The sequence below is a fragment of the Rhipicephalus sanguineus genome, chromosome 4 (genome assembly GCF_013339695.2).
Source record: "Rhipicephalus sanguineus isolate Rsan-2018 chromosome 4, BIME_Rsan_1.4, whole genome shotgun sequence".
In the NCBI taxonomy this organism is placed as follows: Eukaryota; Metazoa; Arthropoda; class Arachnida; order Ixodida; family Ixodidae; genus Rhipicephalus; species Rhipicephalus sanguineus.
The window spans coordinates 156,014,596-156,022,573 of record NC_051179.1 but is presented as its reverse complement, the minus strand read 5'-3'; the positions used below and the strand labels follow the sequence as shown (position 1 = coordinate 156,022,573).

Here is a 7,978-nt window from a genome sequence, read left to right as displayed (position 1 = left end):
TAGAGGGTCATATATTACCGCTTGTTGCGTCTACTCTTCTTAATACTGTATTTAAATGATTGGCACGAATAATGATTTTAGGCGCTGAAGTCACCTCATGTCTAACTATGGCTATAATTTAGTACGAGGATACTTAAGCAACCGGTGAAGCACAACTTTCCTCTATTACTGTTAAAATATACTTGCCAGATCGCCGAATGCCTCGCACGAAGAGCATGCATCTCGTTTAGCCACTTCGGCCAAATCCCTCAAAGGAGCTTGGACGGCGTTGTCCGAATGGACGGCCTCGATCTTCCATGCTGTCCTCACCGCCACGCCTCGGATACGGGCGACCGCTTTCTCTTCTAGGTCTGTACTCCTCACTGCTGCGGCTGCCGTACTCATCCCGGTAGCGTGGTTCAAAATTTCTGCGACGTGGTGGTCTTTCTTCTTCGCTACTGCGGCTGTCGTCATCTCTCCATGTCGGTCGGCGAAAACGTCGTCCATTTTGCTCTCCTTCCCAACTCCCACTGTCGTCATCTTTGCGTGATGGTCGGCGAAAACTTCTTCCATTTTGCTGTCCTTCTTCCCTACTCAGCCTGTCATATTCAAAAGGACCGCGAGGGCGATAGCCATTTCTGTAGGCACGACTGAAGTCTTCAAGGCCGCCATTTCCATTGCGAGCGGCACCTGACTGCGCTGAGTTAGATGCAGATTGAGCACTTTCGCTATTACCCATATTTTGGAACGGATTTGCACGTGGCTGGCTACTAATGTCGCGGCTTCCAATATTAGTACCCTGTTTGTCGGCCCTTCTTTGACCTCCGACATAACTTCGACCCTCCTGGCCTTCGTGTAACGCCTGCGATCCACCGAGAACACTTCCTGCACTCTGGCTGCCACGGTCACTACTTGAAAAACTTCGTGATGTACTCTCATCGTCAGGTGACCCAATTTGCTGTCCAGGCCGGCGACCCTTTCCAGAAGTATCGTCTGTGTTGCTTCCATGGCCATCATGGTGTTTACTGCGCGTTGCTTTAAAGAAACAGAAATTAGGCAGTAAATGTTTCATCATGTTCGCTGTTTTATTATGGGATAAACACTGAATACAAGTTCCTTTCCCTGCAGACATCGTAGAATCGAATAAAAAATTATTTTAATATCTGCCACCATCTGCCTAAAAACGCTCCAGCTCATCATTGTCGTTGGCTTCGAAAGCTCACAAGAATGGCTTCAAACGAACGTAAGGGTGCATTTAAACATATGTCAGGATAAAATCTCTTGTTTTAGAACAAATGACGCACATGAGCACAACGACATAAGGCTATCACTCCCCCCACTAACATCATCATCATCATCAGCCTGTCTACTAACACTAACAACACTAGCAAGCACTAACAACACACTAACAATGCTAACAAGTCCACTAACAAGCACACGCAAAATAGCACTACCCGAAGACAGATACTGATTCCTTTACATTCTTTCTGCCCTATATGAGAGCACTGAATTACTTTGAGAACAACGCATAGCGAAAACGAGAACTTCTCATTTTGAGCACGTCTACGAACTAAGGAAAAATATATTTGAGCGGTCCTGGACGCCCACCCACGATAAGAATATGTGGCTCGCCATAGGAGCGGATTTGTTTCGACCATGAGGAGTTAACTAACCTACAACTATATGTAAGTGCCTGGGTACCATTGTGTATGACCCCTGTTAAAATGGGACCGCCGTGGGCGCGAATCGATTTCGCACCACTTTGTTCAGCAGCGCATCACTGTCAGTCCAAGGATCAGCAAGGATCCAAGGCCGTAGAGGCGTTACGATCACGTTCGGGTCACCAAATGCGCGGGACGCGAACGCGGCTGGTAATCAGCAGACAGAAGCGAGTAGTGCGTCCCTGAAGAACAAGCAACAACTCGCTTTATTTCCGTGATCGTACGGCCCCAATGGCTCTGTTGCGCACCTTCGCACATTTTCCTTTCCCGCACACATCACGATAAGATTTCGCCGACAGCCAAATTTGGGAAAATGTGTCTGGCTGCTGCTATGCGACCGTGAGGCTGCCACCCCGTTGTTGCTGTGCACGCAGTGAATAAAAGCATGACAATAACATAGTTAGAACAAGATAACCCTTTCAATGTCTTCGGGCTTGTGTGCCAATCGAGCCTGTTGAGCCTGATGTAGACGGCATGAAGTCGTGACTGTGTCGCGCACCTGCCCGGTAACTTGCCATGTCGCTCTTGAAGGCGTTTAGCTGTGGCTTGGCGCATCTCATGCACAATAAATTATTGCGTCGCTGCTAAGAATCATATTCTTCGTGTGTATTCTTCCTCTGTGCGTCGCATGTGTCTTCTCTTTTCCTTGGTCCCGCCTTTTGAGCTGTTGTTTAAGTACCATAAATGGTACTTAAACAGCAGCGCAAAAGTCGGGACATTTGATACTAGGTAAACTAAGAATATTTTATTTACATGAGGCAAGATTTTCACTAGTCGACAAAGCTTTACAGCGCTGTAATTGCGTAGTATCTAGCGTAGTGTTCTTACTACATCATTTGTTCGAGATATTCCGAATTTTAAGAGACTTCCTCAGAGTGGAAAAATAGCTAGCCGTACAATTGATGTCTTCTATTTTTAATAACTTTCTCATCTCTGATTAGTTGGAATACTGGTTAAAAGGGATGGTGAAAACGTTCTTCGATGTCATTGCAAAGTGATAGTGTGGACAAACGCACTAACAGAAACAGAAACAGAACAGCTCTCAAAAAGAATACCTTGTATATAAAAAACGAACATAACAATATTCGATACTGTAGTGGATTACTCCCCACCATTCTGCACCATAGGCTAAATGCTGACGCAAGTACCATGATCTTTAGTGCCGCCTCATAAATGTCGACCCAACTATGATGCCACATCTTAGTGCCGTTTTTTTTACTATTATACACAAAGTTATTGCAAAAGGTCTTTTTACACCATATAAATTCGCGTTTCGTGTTGCGGCATTTTTATTGATTATATTTGTTTCCCGTTGGTACTTTGAAACGCACACAGGAAGTGCCTGAAATGTTCAAACAAGAAAACAACAGTGGCTTATCTTAGAAATGCATCATTTTTATACCGTCCCGAATTCTGAATTGCGAATTATTTCCGGAATATGGTAGGTGGCGCAAAAACCTTTCCATGCAGACAAGATAATTACAGATGCACTAACTTGAGTGATGCTGCTCTACCCAAGTGTTTCGGGCCAAGAGAAAAACACAAGTGCTACAGGCCGAAAATGTATTAGGTGATCAGATTTAACCGTATTCATGCGAGTGCTGTTTTAGTAATGGGATAAAAATTTATACTCACCTGAAATTGCTACAGCAACGCACAGGAGCACAAAACAGGCGAAGACCTTCATATTTGGCAGGTCTTGCAGATGCCAGGAAACACTGCGTGACATCATTTCGGGCTCACACGTAAAGTTCAAACAGCGTCATTTATTTTCTGTTTGTGCATCTTTATTTACGCAGTGGTAATGCAATGTGACCAATTCAGCGCAGCGGTATCAAAGTGAAATTACTGGGCAGGGTATGCCATGAACTTGCTAGAGCCATACGTGCGAATTAATTGCTGTTAACCCTTTACTGCCGGTTGTCGCGAATTCGCGACATACCGAAAGACGCTGATTAAGTAACACACGAAACACGTTGATGCCTTCACCGGCGGCTGTCACGTATTTGCGGCGAACGTAGCTTTCAGCACGAGATATCTAGCGCCATTGCATGTAAGGTATTGCAAGCTGGAGCCCAGTGTTGTGCATGAGTTGCCGGAGAGCGCGAAGCACGTGCAACAGCTCTCACTTCTTCGTTGTTTTCTGCCCGAGGGACGTAAGTTCCATCTCCATAAAATTTTTTCGATGTGCACGCATACAAGAGGTTGCACACGACATGTCACATTGTTTTCAAGTACGTTACCTCCTGCGCGATACTCGCTTCTGTGGTATGTCGCGAATTCGCGACATCCGGCATTTGAGTCAGTCAGTGATGACTGCCGGTATGACAAGTTCATGATGCACTTCCGCTCTTTTTATGGGAAAAAAGGCTTCGCATGCGCTTGCCACCTGAGGATAAAACTGACGACAGCTGTCTCAATGACAGCGAAGACGACGATGTCGATCCCGATCTTCATGTACAAGCACGAGTGTCTTCATCGAGCAGTGAAGATGAAGACGAAGATGTGGCAGACCAGCCAAGCTAGTGCCTCTCTAAAACATGCAGTGCGGTGGAAAAAAAAAAGACTGTCAAGAACAGCGGGAAATGCCACACTGGAAAACCGCTCAACCTCATTGTGACGCTGTCCGAGCTCCTATTGAATAATTCAAGAAATTTTTATGACACCTTCACGGAACACATCGTTCAGCAGAGCGATCTGTTTGCGACGCAGAAAAATCCGAACAAAGGACTGGCTCTCTCTCGTGGTGAGCTAGATCTATTTCTCGGTGCCTTCACCTTCGTGTCATTCTGTCGGCTCCCAAGAAGTTGGCTATACTGGGCGGCGGAGTCTAGGGCACATATGGTGGCCGAGACGATGTCACGTGATTGGTAGGAGGCAATAAAGTCAAACTTGCATTTAACAACAATGACGACGCCAAGTTACGTCGCCCTGAAGAGATCCACCTCATTGATGCGGCGATGCCATACTTGCGTTGCATTGAACATATTGAGCTACTATTGGCTTAAGTGCCGGTTGTCGCGAATTCGCGACATACCTAAAAGTATGCGTGAAAGTTGCATTTTGGATAATGCAACTGCTGATTTGTGTTAAGGCTGCTATTTAAAGCTGAAAAATGAAAAACAAATTTTTTTGTTCGGCGCTTTCATAATTCAGGCATTAAAGGGTTAATATGATAGGATGTGCTGCACAGCTCATTTTAAAAAAGGCTTCTCTTGTATTTTAGCATCTTATATTGAACTCTGTATTTAGTCTGTATCGTATACGTATCAATGTGGCACTTCGATATATTTTTGAAATTATTGTTACTGTTCTGCTTTTTACTAAGTACACTACACTACGTTACTGTTCTGCTTTTTACTGAGTAAACTTGTCAGCCACCCACTTATGGCATAAAGCTGCAATGGAGACCCATATCATTTCTAAGAAGGAAACACTTTTTTCGGAAAAAAGATGCGCCTTGGCATGGGATCCTAACCAGGAACCAATGCCTATTTGGGGTAGTTGATCTATCATACGAGCTAAGCAGCATTGGCGTAGCCATTGGTGTTCTGTGTGCGGGGGGGGGGTTAAACCCTCATACCCCCCCTGCAATTGCACATGTACACGCACACATACAAACGGACACAAAGATGCATAAAGGGTGATTGACCCCCCTTTTCTTTCCCCCCACCCCACCTTCAGAAAAACTTTCTGCTACGCCACTGTGAACCAGGGTGTTAGCAGATCGCACAGAAAGGGCGATTGAAGCAAACTGAGTCAAACATGTGGAGGACTATTTTTTATTCTCAACCATCCTCCACTTTGCGGCATTCTGCGGAACAAATCTGTTCGCATCAATGTACGAAGCGAACGTATCTGCCGGGCTTTTGCAAGTCGTCTGTAAACCCATCCTTCGAATCGCTTTGGTATTCCCCGAATAAAACGCAAGAATTTTGTCAACTCAGGACGCCGAGTTCGAAGACACCGCAAAAACGTTAACGTCCCGGGTATTTAATGCGTCCGCCGGTGCTTGTGATTCTAGCAGTGACATCGTTGTCACCAACGCCATACCGTTTCCACATTTACAGTCCGATAATGCATTAGTAATGCTGCTTTGAGGTTGCAGCATACGGATGTGGCAGAACGCATATCCGCTGTGCATAGACAACATTGTACATAAATAACTTTTATCTTATAGGGCGCCTCACCTCCCTATTCGTAACAGAAAGAAATGACGGATAAAGGAATAACAAGAGCACAGCTCCCCAATAAACGTGGCAGACGGAAATAGCGGGAGAGGGTTAGTAGCGGGACTGGAGTCGCCTAAGCAAGATAAAGCAAATACGAAGTCGAACAAGACAGATTTAGGCGTGCTGGTGCATGCTTAGCGATGGAAACACAGCGCAAAAACACGAGGACGAATTGGAGACACGGAAGAGGGCTCACCCAGTGTAGCATGTCTCCTTCGTCCTCGTCTTTTTTGCACTGCGTTTCCTCCGATGAAATCCAAACTACGACCTCGTTTTCAGCAGTGCAATCTCATAACCACTTGGCTGTGCAGTGAGTGGATCGTGAGACCTAAGGCTGCATGCAACATTTCAAACACGCTGTTTCTTAAGCAATTTTACGGTCCTTACATACGTTACGATATTATTCAGCCATCCATGTCGTGCTAGTTTTCCCGAATGTTTTAAAAGTAACGCAGGTTTTGATACTTGACGTACGTGCGAGGCTCGCTGCTGTCTTGTGCGTACAGCTTCTGTGACTTTGGTTTGAATGAACAAAAGAAAGGCATGATACAGCTCAGCACATGTGAAAGAAAATGGAAACGAGCGGAGTATACTTACATCAGCCACTTGTCCCTGTGCTGTTGCACAAAGCCAGTTGTGTGATTGAGGTACTTGCTCAGGCAGCAGTGCACAAGTAGTTGCTAACTACCATTTGCACTGATTGGCTTTGCGTCCTTATTTATATGCTTCAGTCCAAGGTTACTCATTACACGTACAGTGGCATGCTACAAAAACAACAGGAAATACATCTCTCGAAAACAGTCTGACAAAACACGCGAACGTGTTGACAGTTGACAAGGAAACGTGCATTTGTTGAAAAGGGCACCGGCGAAAGCACACAGCTTCCGTAGCATCTATTTCTGTCCGTGGAAAATTATACGACTAGTGGAATATTTACGCAACAGCAAAGGGACCTTGTCGGTCTGTTTTTTTCAGTGTTACTGAAAAAACAACGATAAAAATCTTCAGTAGTTCTTCAATAGATGTTATATCAAGCAGTTCGCGTCGACATTTGTGAAATGTTGCCAGGGAGTGCTTCATGTATCGTCATACGGTGGTAATCGTTTCTCAAAAGAAACGGATGTCTCGAGATCCCATTGTGTATGCCGACGCCAAAAGGGGACTCATGAGCGGTAGTTCAGTATGAAAGTACAAAAAAAAACGGACACAGTACACACACCCGTGAATTAGCGGCAAAAATTCAACTCAGAAAGTGCACATTATCTCTCACAAGTAGAATTTTCCTCATGACACATAAAGTTAAGACTAACGTGCTTGATGAATAAAGCTAATGTTATTTTCATGGCATGCTTCTAATCGGAGGTCCGACCCATGAACTCATGAAGTGGAGAAAAGGTTACAACAAGACAAATTCAGTAGGCTGGAACACTGGCCTACTTCGCGTTCGTCCTATGATTTTATCTTTCTGCATTTCGTATTGTCGCCCTATGGTATACTGGAAGGCAAAACCAGTCTGCTGTAACTGATTGAAACGGAAGTAATGAACGATTAGCCGAGATGTAACATATAACGGAAGGCTGCCCTTCGAAGAAACTATTGATACCATTCAAGTGCGTCACAGTTACGAACCATTGATTCCCTCGGGTCCCTATACTGCGTGGTGACTCGGCAGTGGTAAAGACATTCTCGCGATAACAACACATACACTTGGCGTAAAAAGAGCACATCATCGGTGACTACTGCAGAAAATCACATCCTTGATTATTATCACAAAGCTCTCGTTGACATGCACCTTTGCTGCTTGACAGAATCGCAGGTATGAGAATAAACATAACCTGCGGACAATTGCTGCACGAAAGCTGATGTACCAAATTTTGTAAGTTCCGGTGACTTGTGGAAACATCTTCATGTGATTGACACAACGGTAGCAAACCTGCACGAGAGAATTAAATACAAATCAACACAAACGGTTGTTCCGACTTATGAAATATTTTTATTTTTAAAAACAAGAAGTCACTCTGTTTCCTCCCCGACTCTTCTTGGATT

The 7,978-nt window shown here is 44.8% G+C and overlaps 1 long non-coding RNA gene across 1 annotated transcript; it reads right to left on the bottom strand.

The window, feature by feature from the left end:
- Positions 1–299: 299 nt before the first annotated feature.
- LOC119390843 (uncharacterized) lies at positions 300–6,638 on the bottom strand. Its single transcript, XR_005183504.2, has 3 exons — positions 6,530–6,638; positions 3,336–3,418; positions 300–1,014 (listed from the first exon to the last, which is right to left on the bottom strand). It is a non-coding gene; the product is annotated as an uncharacterized LOC119390843 (long non-coding RNA).
- Positions 6,639–7,978: the final 1,340 nt, after the last annotated feature.